The sequence below is a fragment of the Dipodomys spectabilis genome, unplaced genomic scaffold (assembly GCF_019054845.1).
Source record: "Dipodomys spectabilis isolate Male_0828 unplaced genomic scaffold, ASM1905484v1 ptg000108l, whole genome shotgun sequence".
NCBI lineage: Eukaryota > Metazoa > Chordata > Mammalia > Rodentia > Heteromyidae > Dipodomys > Dipodomys spectabilis.
The window spans coordinates 3,630,783-3,643,693 of record NW_024870785.1 but is presented as its reverse complement, the minus strand read 5'-3'; positions in this window follow the sequence as shown (position 1 = coordinate 3,643,693).

Sequence of the window (12,911 nt, the reverse complement as noted above, 5' to 3'; positions counted from 1 at the left end):
GACTCTGATGATAAACATGGATGCTTCCCAGAGCGGAGGAATGCCAGAGGAAACTTTCCCTTGGTATTTCCGCTGCCCCAGCCCACCTTTTCCTCTGCATTCCTCCCTTCCCCTTCACTTTCCTCTTTCACACAATCTTTTTCTGCGTTTCCTCCACTTCTTCCTCCTTTTCTCCTCCTCTTCTCTACTTTCCTTCTCCTTCCTCCCCCTTTCTCCTCCTCCTTATTCATCTTTTCCCGCCCCTTCCCCTCCTCTTCCTTTCTGTCTTCTCCTTTATCTTCTCCCCTTCCTTATTCTTTTTTTCTCCTTCTTTCCCCTCTTCTTAGCATGGTCACAAGGGTGAAACAGTACTATGTGTGGAGAACTTAGTTCATTTAATTCAATCTTCTTTCTCACTGTCCTCAGAATTCAGACCACTCCCTCCACTCCTCTTTGTCCCCAGACTCCAAAGCCGAGGGTCTGGGCATGGCTCCACTCTTCCCATTTCTACTGCCCTTGTGTGCATCTTGAGGTCTTGAGCCTCGTGGTCTTGTTGAACCAAGTAGGTTGGTTGGTGTTGGAGTTGGGAGAAGGATATCAAGTTGGATATCAGGCCTCTTCACCTGCCTAGGTTTCTTCCGAGGCTCTTGAGGGGTCCAGAGAGATGTTAGTTACTTTGCTTGGTAACATTTGCAGAAGTAAGATGTTAGAAGATGGAGACGTCCACTGACATTTCCATTTTGACTTGCCTCTCACCCCTCCTCCTGTGGGAGTTGTGTCGGGCCTGACCAAGGGAACAGGGTATTAGGCGATAGCTCTGTGGTTCGCAGCTCCCTCTTTACCCAGTGAACCACTTGCTAATCACACTTTCCCCAGGCTTCCTGTGGCCCGCCCGCTGTCCTTACCTGAAACGCGGGGTTTGGAGAGCGGCCCTGACACGCCACACCAGCCTGTCTCCAAGGGCACGCTCGCATGTGGGTGATGGAGGAGAAAGCACGGAGGAGCCGAGGTTCCAGTCTCTGGGAAAGCATTCTGTAAGTGCAGAGTACCAACACGTCACTTCCCTGCTTTTGTGGTTCTTAGTACTTTGTTCCGTACTTTGACGAGACTCTTTTTTTTTTTTGTCTTTTCTTTTTTGGTACTGGGGATCGAGCGCTTTGCCACTGAGCTACATCCCAGCCCTTTGACGAGACTCTTTACCTAATTTTGAACTCATGTCGTTACCTTATTAGGGTAAAATAAGACCTCCCTGAATGATACCTTTCAAGCCTGTTCACCTTGAATCTTTCCCTAGAGGAGGAGGGAGAGAGATGTATTAAGACAGAAGGAGAGCCTGGGAAATCTTCTGGAACCCTGAGGGGCAGGGTTACGAAGTGACAGTCCAGGCCTGGGTGCACAGGATTTCTGTCTTGCGCTTAGGCGGTTGTGTGTTCCTTAAACATTACACGATGCCAGGTGTGGTGGTTCATACCAGTACTCGGTGTTGGGAGGCTGGCACAGGAGGATAGTCAGTTCGAGGCCAGCCTGGGCTACATAGTGAGATCCTTGTCTCAAAACAGACAGACAGACAAACAAAAACCCATGCTATCAGGATCACAACTAGACTTTTCTATACATCTTGGGGACTCAACTAAGCTAGAAAGGAAAAGGCAAGAGTTAATTCGCCTATGATGATTATCATAACATTGTAGTGAATTATTTGCCACCAATACTTAATTACGATGTAACCACAACTAGAGGCACCAATTAGTAGCTGGGATTCAGTTGCCTAACTTTTATTTGCCCGTAACCTCACATGCTTCCTAAGTGCAGTAATCTTGCAAGTTTGAAGGGTGAGCTCTAACAGCTAAAACTTCAATTAGTCTAGGGTTTCAGTAGCTCAAATTATGGTGCCTTCAAATGTGTGTGTCAGCATCCTGTTCTGAAGAGCTCCTTCTATTAAAATCCAAGTGGATCTCAAGCCTTCAGTGTTGAGAGTGGAGAGTTTGCGTCAGGCTGATCATCTCTCCTTTAGGAATGTGGAATCCTTGGGCATTACACCCCCCTTCCCCCCCCCAGGGGGGCAGGTCATGCCTTCCCCTCCCAGACAGCAACGGTCTTCCTGGTTATACATGTACATTTTCCTTTATATGCCTATTGCTTCAATGCACCTAGGTATTTTTCTTTTCTATTTTCCTTTATATTCAGTTTCTGAACTTTTAATGATCTTTGTATTATAGTTGTTCAGAAATCCTTTATGAAGTGCTCAGTAGTGGAAACTGTGACTTTAATCCATTGGGTATTCGTCATTTTGAGTATTTTTTCATCTTAAATGAATTGTTTTTCTTATAATCGATGAGTGACTATTTTGGCTATTTATAGATCTGACAATAGCAGAAACCAGGAAGTCATGTGTAGAGTGTGACCGACCAGTAGCTCGGCTCCCGCCCCACGTGAGTGGAGGTTGGTGCTGTGTATGAGATGTGATATTGCGCATTACAGACGATCGTGCTGCGTGCTCAGTACCATTCCCACCTAGAATGCACCCATATGACTTCACGCCTCAGACATGCCAGCCACAGGATCGTAGTGGGAGAGCCTGCTCTGTTTGAAATAGTGAGATTCAGATGACTTCATTTTCTTCATGATAGGGTAAACAGTTGCCTTATATAATACATCAGAGTTTTCCAGAAAAACAGAAGTAATTAGCTGAATAGACATATAAAAGATGTATTATGGGATTGCGGCCCCGGAATCCCATTACCTTCCATCTGTAAATTGGAGAACCGGAGAATCCAGTGATGTAATCCAGCCTGAGGACAAAGCCTGGCCAGCAGGGAAACGGGCAATGGAACTGTCCAGCCCAGGGGGGCTGAGGGCTCGGGCTGGGGCCCTGCTGGGACCAGTCCTTGAGTCCACAGGCCCAGGAGCTTGAGCTCTGATGGTCCAGGGCAGAAGGTGGATGTCCCGGTCCAGAAGAGAGAGGAGTGTTGTCTCTCAGCCACCTCTTGGTTCTCCTGAGGCCCCCTGTGGATTGGATCACGCCCACCTGCAGTGGAGAGTAGGGACTCTCTTTACCTGGTCCAGGCTGACCTCTTCCAGAGACACCCACAGACATACCCAGGGACAGAGCGTTCCCAGTGACGTGGGTGTCCCTGACCCGTGTAGTGGATACCCAGACCCATCGGTAGGAAATGCAACGAAACCCAAACATGGAAATGACGTGGAGGGATGCCTGGGACTCTTGGCACGGTGGAAATGATTTAGCTAGTAGTTATGTGATACTTATTGAATACGTAACCACCTCTGACACTCAGTGTCATAAAACAATGTCTTTCCTAATTTGCTGTAGCCACCTTTTCTGAAGCACGTAAGCTCTGATTGAAATATGACTAGTTTTTTTCTTCTGCTGGTCCTGGGCTAGAATTCAGGGCCTGGGTTCTGTCCTTGAGGCTAGTGCTCTACCACTTGAACCACACCCTAGCTCTTTTGTTTGCTTGTTCTTTAGTGTGTTTTTCAGATAGGGTCTTGTACTTTTTCTCAAGTTGGCCTTGGACTGAGATCTTCCTACCTCTGCCCTCTGAGTAGTTGAGATTGTAGGTGTGATTACACCCAGGCCTACAAAATTTCTAGTGAAGTATTATTTCCTGAAGCATTATTTTACTGAAGATACTGATTTAAATTATTTTATTTAAATTATTTCTAAAGCTGATGCAACGGAAGTAAATTTTGTCTCCTGTGTTCCTTGCGCATGTTTGTGATTTTATCTACACTCTGAATATGTTAAATTCGGATTAAGTGATGGTTACTTAGAGTACTGTCTTTTGGGGGAAAATGTGTTTTAACTTCTAAACAATAAATTTCAAAAGAAACATTTGAGCTATAATGATTGTAAGTAGCTTGGACTTCCAAACTTTATTATTTTAAATTTCTGATTATTGTTTTTGCTTTTCTTTTTCTTTTGGCAGCACTAGGGTTTGACCTCAGGGCCATGTACTTGCTAGGTAGCTGTCCTACCAGTAGAGCCACAGACTAGACCATTTTGCTTTAAATAGGGTCTCATGTTTATGCCCAGGCCAGTCTGAGCAGCAGTCCTCTGTGCCTACCTCTTGTGCAGCTCCCCAGCTCTTCACTGGTTGAGGTAGGACCTCCCTTGGACTAGGCTGGCCTTAAAACTGCAGCCCTCCCCCCACCTCTGTCTCCTGAGTAACTAGGATTACAGGTGTGAGCCACAGCACCCAATTTCATTCAGAGGACTTGATGGGTATCTTTCAAACTCTGGCAAGACTGTGAGACTGGACATGGTTTGGGCTGACACATAACCACTGCTAGGAAGCTAGGATCCACACTGCCGAGAGATGGCAATAGGTGCTGAGGAAACTCTCAAAGAACAGATCGGAACAGGCTTGGTTTACAAGAGGGCAGGACACCAGGCTCCTGCAGAGGGCTGAACCTGGTGCGGCAGGACAGCATTCCAGCACAGGTGTGGGCCGCAGTGCTGCCCTCCTGCTCCCTCGGCCTGGATGTGCAGATTGCATTTCACGGTGTTGGATTCAGGTTGGGAGCTAGAGTTGCCAGTTCATCCTTAATCCTGTGTTTGGTTTCTCTCCTGCACCTGGCCAGGCATTGTGCTCCCGCCGGGGAGGGGCTGTGTCCTGAGCTCAGTTTTGTGTGTCTCACATTTAATCCTGAAAGAACACTCCCGTCCCTGGACTCTGAAGTGCCGCAGAGCCCTCGGAGAAGCATCCCTTTTTACTCAGTTTTTCTAAAACACTCACCATTAGAACCAAGCCAGGAATAACAGAATCAACATTTTAAGATGCTTTACAATACACGAAGCAAACATTTGTCCCTGTTTTATAAGAATAGTGGGATTCGCTTTATCCCCTTTCTGAAACTCAGCAATAAAAGTCTCTGTGGTGTCCAGTAATTTCTTTTTCTCTGAGAGATGCGGGCTTTGATGCATCAGCTCCTTCCTGTAACAGGAATCTGTGGTCAGCAGCGGTGGTCCACAGACCCTGCTTTCCTGTTCTCACCGGACCCGCCACAGATTCCCTTCCAGGCTCACCTGGGGTTCTGTGTGGAGCTGGCTCCTGGCATCCATTAATTTTGGAGACTAGGATTCCCTTGGGTTGGCAGGGTGTGTGTGTGTGTGTGTGTGTGTGTGTGAGTGTGACCATCGCTGCCTGTTGATGGTCACTGCCTGTTGTTGAGGGACACTCGAAGGATGCCATCAAGAAGTGCTGCACGGAGCTGTCCCTTAAAGAGTAAGCTGAGGAGTACTTTGAAAGTCACCCAGAGAAAGATTTCTGAACCTTGTAAGAGAGGATCTCAGAGCCTGCGAAGTGGAGCCTTTGTATTTACATTTGTAAGAACTTTCTGGACGCTGGGCACACGGGGCCTCATCCTGTGAGTCTCAGCAAAGCGCCTTTTCCTGTTCTTTTCAGGTGGGAGGACCTTGATGCACCGCTGTTCAGCAGTGTGTTCTGTAGATAGCTGTGAGAGCCCGCTGTCTTCCAGATGCCGGGAGAGTTCACAAAATCCAAGCGTGCACACCTCCCACTGCCCTTGGAGTTGGTGGGGATGACGGGGTGCATAGCATCATTGGAGGGGTCCTTGCTGCTTTCCATTCCTCATGCTGCAGGCTGTGTGGGGATGGAGCCCTGTCAGCGGAGCCCATCCACAGTGAGCAGGACCTGCATCCCGGCCTCTCTGCTCAGGGCAGTGTTTGGCTCACACTATCTGTCCAGGATGGACAGTATATCAGGCTCATGTAGATTTGCTCATTGTCTTCTTCTCCTTCTTCTCCTTCTCCTTCCCCTTCCCCTTCTCTTTCTCCTCCTCCTCTCCCCTCCCCCCCTTAGATTCAGAATTGTGTTGATTTAATTTTCAAGCATCCTCGCATTTTTCTGTTTTCCCACGAGCTCAAATCATAGAAAGTCTTGCCTAGGATCAACAAGAAGAAGGTGTAATTACTGGAAATGTTCAGATCCCAATTCATGATACGATCTCCTTCCTCTCCATCCCAATCCTCCTTTACTTGTCCCTTTCTGACAGCTACCCAGCTTCAAGGCTGCTCATGCTCCCCAAGTCCCAGCTCTGCCACTGTGGTGAAATGAACCATCAGGCGTCCAACACAGGGCTAGATCTATAGCAGGCACTCAGACACTGGTTGCGAAAAGGCCTTTCTTCCTTTGATCCACCAACCCTGCTTCCCTTTTTCCTTCTTAGGTTGGGCCACGCTTTTTACTTAGTGTTGGCTCGTTGTATATGCGACTCCAAGCATGACAGGGGTTCGGACAGAGGTTCTTCACATGGACTCTTTGGATAGTAGTTACTTCTTGCAAGCTTTCGTTTTTCCCAAAAAGAAATTGTCTGAGTATTTACACATGGGCCTTGTGTGCTCCTGCTGGCACCAACCAGGAGTTTAGGTGGGAAAGAGGGGTGAGTGGTCTGGGGCCGCCTGGCTCTCCTGCCATCTTATTTATCCTCCCTGCTGATCCTTTTGTGGGTTCTTTGGTTCTATATCAAAAGGGGTTCCATTGACTTTTCATCCAGTGAGGTATTGGCTGATATATGTGTGTACACACACACATATGTGTGTGTGTGTATGCATACATACACATATATGTATATATATATATATATATATATATATATATATATATATATATTTGTTTTCATGTTTAAAGTCTTCTCACAGGACAAATTGTATGGCCTCATCCATCTTATTTTGCTCTTCTCCGTGGAGTGTGCTAGTGCTCACCTTTCTGAGTCTTCTTTAGAGATTTTTTTTTCCAGGGATCTTTTGTTCTCTCTGCCACATTTGCTAATTAGAAAATAAAATTCGATCTAGATTGAGCCAGCCCTGACCCCAGGGCAGGCCGCTAAGCACGTCTTCTGGCTGGAGATTCGCCATGGAGCCTAGCCTTTCCCTCATAATCGTTTGTTACATTCTGCCCACGTGACTTGCTCTCTCTGCCAATTCTGTCCCTGCTAGCAATTAAACTTGCATGAGCTTTTATGTAAAATGCTGCACCCAAGTCCAGAAAGACAAAACCTGTGGTGTATTCCTGTTCTCGTCTCCTGCGGTTACCCTTTCTGAAACAAGGTATCGTATTGTTTTTGTGGTCTTCGTCCTTCAGAAAGCCTTTCTGCTTATTGCTTCAGAGATTCCATTTTCTTCAGTATACTTCCAAGTCATTGTGTCATCCCAGCTACCTTTTGCTTTGCTCATTTCAGGCAAATCTCTGAACATCTCAAACTACTCAATACCTGGCCCTTTTGACTTGCAGATGCACAGGTTTGTCCAACTGCTGCCTTTCGGGCTATTTTGCATTAAAATTATTTGTAAAGACTTTGAAGTAATACCAGCATCCACTATTTATAGTCCTTCCCTGGGAGCAGTGGGTCTTAGCTACGCCTTGACGTTGTGATCCAGGGTAGAGGCATCTGTTTTCTGAAAATACGGATGTCCAGGTATGTGTTGAGGAGTGGTGCTGTGGGCATGTCTGTGTTTCTCAAAGCTCCTGAGTTGGTTGCAAGGACACCTGATTTGAGAGCTATGGCCCAGAGAGAGAGGCCAAGTCTCTGATTAGTCAGTCCAGCCCACGGTTCTGGCTGGCCCCAGTAGGCCCTTGCCCTGTGGCCCCTGGATGCCAGTTCTGGGCCTGAGCTCCTGTTTGCTCTTCCTGATTGCGGAGGGTCCTTTTGAGCTGAGTTTGGATAGGTGGGAAGGCTGAGGCGCCAAGATGAAATGTGGGAGTATGGTTAGGACACGGGTTGGGGCCTTGGACCATAGCTATCTCTCTATGGAGAGCAAGCGGGGTGGCAGCCAGCCCCGAAGTATCACCTAGAAATAGCTGCAAACAAAGCCACATGTTGGTTTCTTTCTTTCTTTCTCTTCTTCAGCAATCTAATTCTTAAGACATTACTTAGAACTTTGGGCTTTTTGAAGCAATTACAATTATACTTGGCTGGGCTGAGTGGGGGGCTCTGCAATCCCAGCGGCTTAGGAGGTGGAGATAGGATGATTGTGGATCTAGGCTAACCCAGGCAGTGCTTAGTGAGACACTATCTGAAAACCAACACCAAGCTGGGCCTGGTGGCACATGCTTGCAATCCTAGCGAGGCAGAAGGTGGAGGCTGGAGGATAGTGGGCGAATGTTTACCCTTCTCCCTCTCCCCCCAAGCAAAAGCATGAGACCTTATTTGATTTAAAAAAAAAAAAGTTAGAGGGGCCAAGGCTGGAAGCGTGGTTCAAGCGGTCAAATATTTGTCTAGCAAAGATAGGAACCTGAGTTTAAATTCCAGTTCCACCAAAAGAACCAAGAAATAAAAAACAATGTGCTTCGCCTTCTGTGCCTCCCGGGGGGGCTTGTAGTACTGCTGCCTGTGCTGAGTGGTTTCCCTTCTCAAAGGGGCCCATGTTGCTGGGAGCCCAGCAAGGCGTTGCCCTCAGCCACCTGTAGAAGGTGCTTCGCTTCCCCTTCCTTTTCTTGACGGGGTTTCTGCCAAGGCCTGTTTTCATAAGAGTGTATTTCTGCTGAGTTTTCTAGGTGCCCCTTGCAAGATGAGGAAGGATAAGAATGAAGAACTTGTTTGTGCTTAATCTTTCTCAGAATGTAATTGGGCAAGGATTATTACCCACATTTTGTGGCCAAGAACATTGAGGCTTAAGTGAAGTGAAGTAACTTGTCTGCACTCACAACGCAGTCAGTGGTGGAACTGGGCAGGAAAGGCAGGCTGTCCTGGCCCCAAACCCTGCTTCTTCCATTACCACCCCGGTCTATCTCCGTGGAAGGGCTGCTCCAGGACACTGAGGCCTCCCTGGTAAGGGCAAGCCTTGTGTGCACTTTTGATCAGACAGCAGTCCAGGGGCATGCAGAGGCCTACAGGAGGATTTGGGGCAGATTTCAGGGAGCTTAAGTGCATGTGGTATCGGGGACTTTGTGATGACATTAAGGTTGGGGTGGTTGAGGCCAGCTTTGTTTGCTTTTCAGTTTTACTCAGAGCTGTAGATGAATTCACAGAGCTCTTATGCAAGCTGAAATAGTAGCTCCTCATTGGAATATACAGCATTTCCTTTCTCCAGCTCAGTGTTGTCCTCTAGCCTGGCTGAGGAGGAGGGGCCGTGTCTAGGTGTGATCATCTCCACAGGAGCAGTGTCTAGGTGTGATCATCTCCACAGCGACAGTGTCCAGGTGTGATCTCCAGAGGAGCAGCATCTAAGTGTGATCATCTCCACAGGGGCCGTGTCTAGGTGTGATCATCTCCACAGGGGCCGTGTCTAGGTGTGATCTCCAGAGGAGCAGCGTCTAAGTGTGATCATCTCCACAGGGGCCGTGTCTAGTTGTGATCATCTCCACAGGGGCCGTGTCTAGGTGTGATCATCTCCACAGGGGCCGTGTCTAGGTGTGATCATCTCCACAGGGGCCGTGTCTAGGTGTGATCTCCAGAGGAGCAGTGTCTAAGTGTGATCATCTCCACAGGAGCAGTGTCTAGGTGTGATCATCTCCACAGGGACAGTGTCCAGGTGTGATCTCCAGAGGAGCAGCGTCTAAGTGTGATCATCTCCACAGAGGCAGTGTCTAGGTGTGATCATCTCCACAGGGGCCATGTCTAGGTATGATCAACTCCCCAGGGACCGTTTCTAGGTGTGTTCATCTCCACAGAGGCCATGTTTAGGTGTGATCATCTCCACAGGGGCAGTGTCTAGGTGTGATCATCTCCACAGGAATAGTACCTAGGTGTGATCATCTCTACAGTGGCAGTGTCTAGGTGTGATCATCTCCACAGGAGCCGTGTCTAGGTGTGATCATCTCCACAGGAGCCGTGTCTAGGTGTGATCATCTCCACAGGGGCCGTGTCTAGGTGTGATCATCTCCACAGGGGCCGTGTCTAGGTGTGATCATCTCCACAGGGGCAGTGTCTAGGTGTGATCATCTCCACAGGGGCAGTGTCTAGGTGTGATCATCTCCACAGGGGCCGTGTCTAGGTGTGATCATCTCCACAGGGGCCGTGTCTAGGTGTGATCATCTCCACAGGGGCCGTGTCTAGGTGTGATCATCTCCACAGGGGCCGTGTCTAGGTGTGATCATCTCCACAGGAGCCGTGTCTAGGTGTGATCATCTCCACAGGGGCCGTGTCTAGGTGTGATCATCTCCACAGGGGCCGTGTCTAGGTGTGATCATCTCCACAGGGGCAGTGTCTAGGTGTGTCATTTCCACAGGAGCCGTGTCTAGGTGTGATCATCTCCACAGGAGCAGTGTCTAGGTGTGATCATCTCCACAGGAGCCGTGTCTAGGTGTGATCATCTCCACAGGAGCAGTGTCTAGGTGTGATCATCTCCACAGGGGCAGTGTCTAGGTGTGTCATTTCCACAGGGGTGGTGTCTGATTGTGATCATCTTTTTAGGGGCTGTATCTAGGTGTGATCTCCACAGAGGCAGTATCTAGGTGTTATTATCTTCACAGGGGCCCTATCTAAGTGTGACTGCCACAGGGGCAGTACCTTGGTGTAATCATCTGCACAGGGGCCATGTCTAGTTGTGATCATTTGCACAGGGGCAGTGTGTAGGTGTGATCATTTGCACAGGGGCCGTGTGTAGGTGTGATCATCTGCACAGGGGCCATGTCTAGTTGTGATCATTTCCACAGGGGCCGTGTGTAGGTGTGATCATTTACACAGGGGCCGTGTGTAGGTGTGATCATTTGCACAGGGGCCGTGTGTAGGTGTGATCATTTGCACAGGGGCAGTGTGTAGATGGACATCTCTGTAGCCGACAGCACAGGCCTTACACTTAGCAAGTGTTTGAAGAGTATTTGTTGCATTAACACAAGTACTCTGGTTGTACTCGAGCTTTTCTTAAATCAGTGGCTCTGTATCAGAGAGACTTTCCAGTTTACTGGGCAAGACGGAGCGGACGCAATCCACCAAACTACCTGTGTTTCTCATCATTTCTTTCCCCCCTTTGCCATGACCACTGCAGCGATTTTAGCATCCCTTTGGGTTCTCTGGACACCTTCCCTTGGTACATCTTACCTGTTGATCAGGTCCTAGGGAAAAATGAGTTGCAAATGTAAGGAGGGGCTGTCAGCACACTCCATGAGTACCGAGAACCCCAAATCACATTGACCGAGGAACTCCTCAGCATGGTTCTCACTGAAGCGGGCGGGGCGGGGTGCACAGAAGACAGAGACAAGTATCTGCCCCTCGGGCAGCACAGGCTGCAGGTGACGGTGGCATGGGGGTGGGAGACAGTCTAGCTCAAAGTCTGTGTCTTACGGTCCTGCAAGCTATCTACTCTTAGGTGGGGTAAGTCATGGAAGATGAGAGCATGTGGTTTTTTGGAAGATGTCAGGGGCGTGGCGGGAGGGGGTCAGATGCTTTGGTGTGGTTGGGTTCTGCAGCATGTGAGGGAATGCACACATGGGATTATTTAAACACCAACTGTAGCTGTGCATCTCAGTGGATTTCAATGAGCATCACATTTATTTTTGGAAAGTACCCCACTCCCTCCATACAAGGGTGGGGTCGCTCCCTCCTCTTGCCAGGGAGGCTTACTTAGTGGTCTCATCTTCGGGATCTTCTTTTATTTAAATTCCTTTTTAATGCTCCTGGTAACATTCTGAAGGCTGTAGAGTTTTAAGGCGGGGATCTTCAAGCAAATTCCTTCTCACTGACTTGTGGAAGAAAGCCAAAGAAATCAAATGTCTTCAAGAGTTAAGTTGTTAACTAAGAGGAGAAAAAAAACCCAGCCCAAACAAACCAAACCTTAACCACACATTGTGAAGATGCCTAGCCACTGTGGGATGCAGTATGATGCCCTGAATATTTAAAATTAATCCTCAGTTCCACTTTCCATGGTAGAAAGCTCGCCCACTGTCATTCATGCTATGTTAGAAATATCCATGCCCGGGGCTTTCACTCTTCTTTTTTTTTTTTTCTTTTTGTCGGTTGGGGGGCCTGAACTCTGGGCCTGGGTGCTGTCCCTCAGCTCTTCAGCTCAAGGCTAGTGCTCTACCACTGGAGCCACAGCGCCACTTCCGGCTTTTTCTGTTTATGTGGTGCTGAGGAATCGAACCCAGGGCCTCATGCTTGTAAGGCACGTGCTCTACCACTGAGCCACCTTCCCAGCCGCTTTCACTCTTCTTTATTTTATTTGGTCTCAGTGGGAGATGGGATTTTTTTCAGTCAAACAAGAAGTGACTGGGCACATCAGATTTCCGTTTCACCTGGCGGCTCTTTTAGTAAGATGCCCACTAGTGATGGGGTCCTCACCCACAATGGGCCAACAACAGATGACCTATGAGCGCCATGACAACCGCCTTTTGTGCTATCTAATCGAAGCCTCACAGCCATGCTTGGAGGTAGGGATCCTTATTCCTACTCTCTGCAAAGGTGAGTGGTGTCCATTTGTCTCCAGTCTCGCTCTTCCTTGTGCTCGTTGGTGCAGAGCCCATCTGACACGGGTGCTCAGTGGTTTGCTGTGTGCCGTGCCACTGCCTCTCTGACTGTCCACGGTCCAGCCTTCAGTGCGTGCTCCCGCCTCCCAGCCTCCCTGGGGCTACAGTAGATGGTCTATGCTTGTGTATCTTTTCAGCGGTCCACACAGCTTCACGCACAGTCAGGCTCTACTAATGGTGCATTTACAGGAAATAACAGGAAGCACAAGGCTCTTTCCCTCTTCTGTACTGTGTTATCTCACTCGGCGATGTCTTGCCTCTGGCTTTACCATCTCAAAGGCTTGCTCTGTTATATTCCCAACATATTCTTTATCTACTGCAGACAAAGACGCTTCCTCTTCTACACCACAAACCAGAGAGAACAGAGACTTTGCTCAGCCTTCCAGTCCTTTCCTCCTGCCTCTATGTCCCTTTCTCCCCACCTAACCTCCTCACAAGTCCTGGGGCGGGGGTTACTGAGCAATCCTTTGGCACCTATACTCTCTG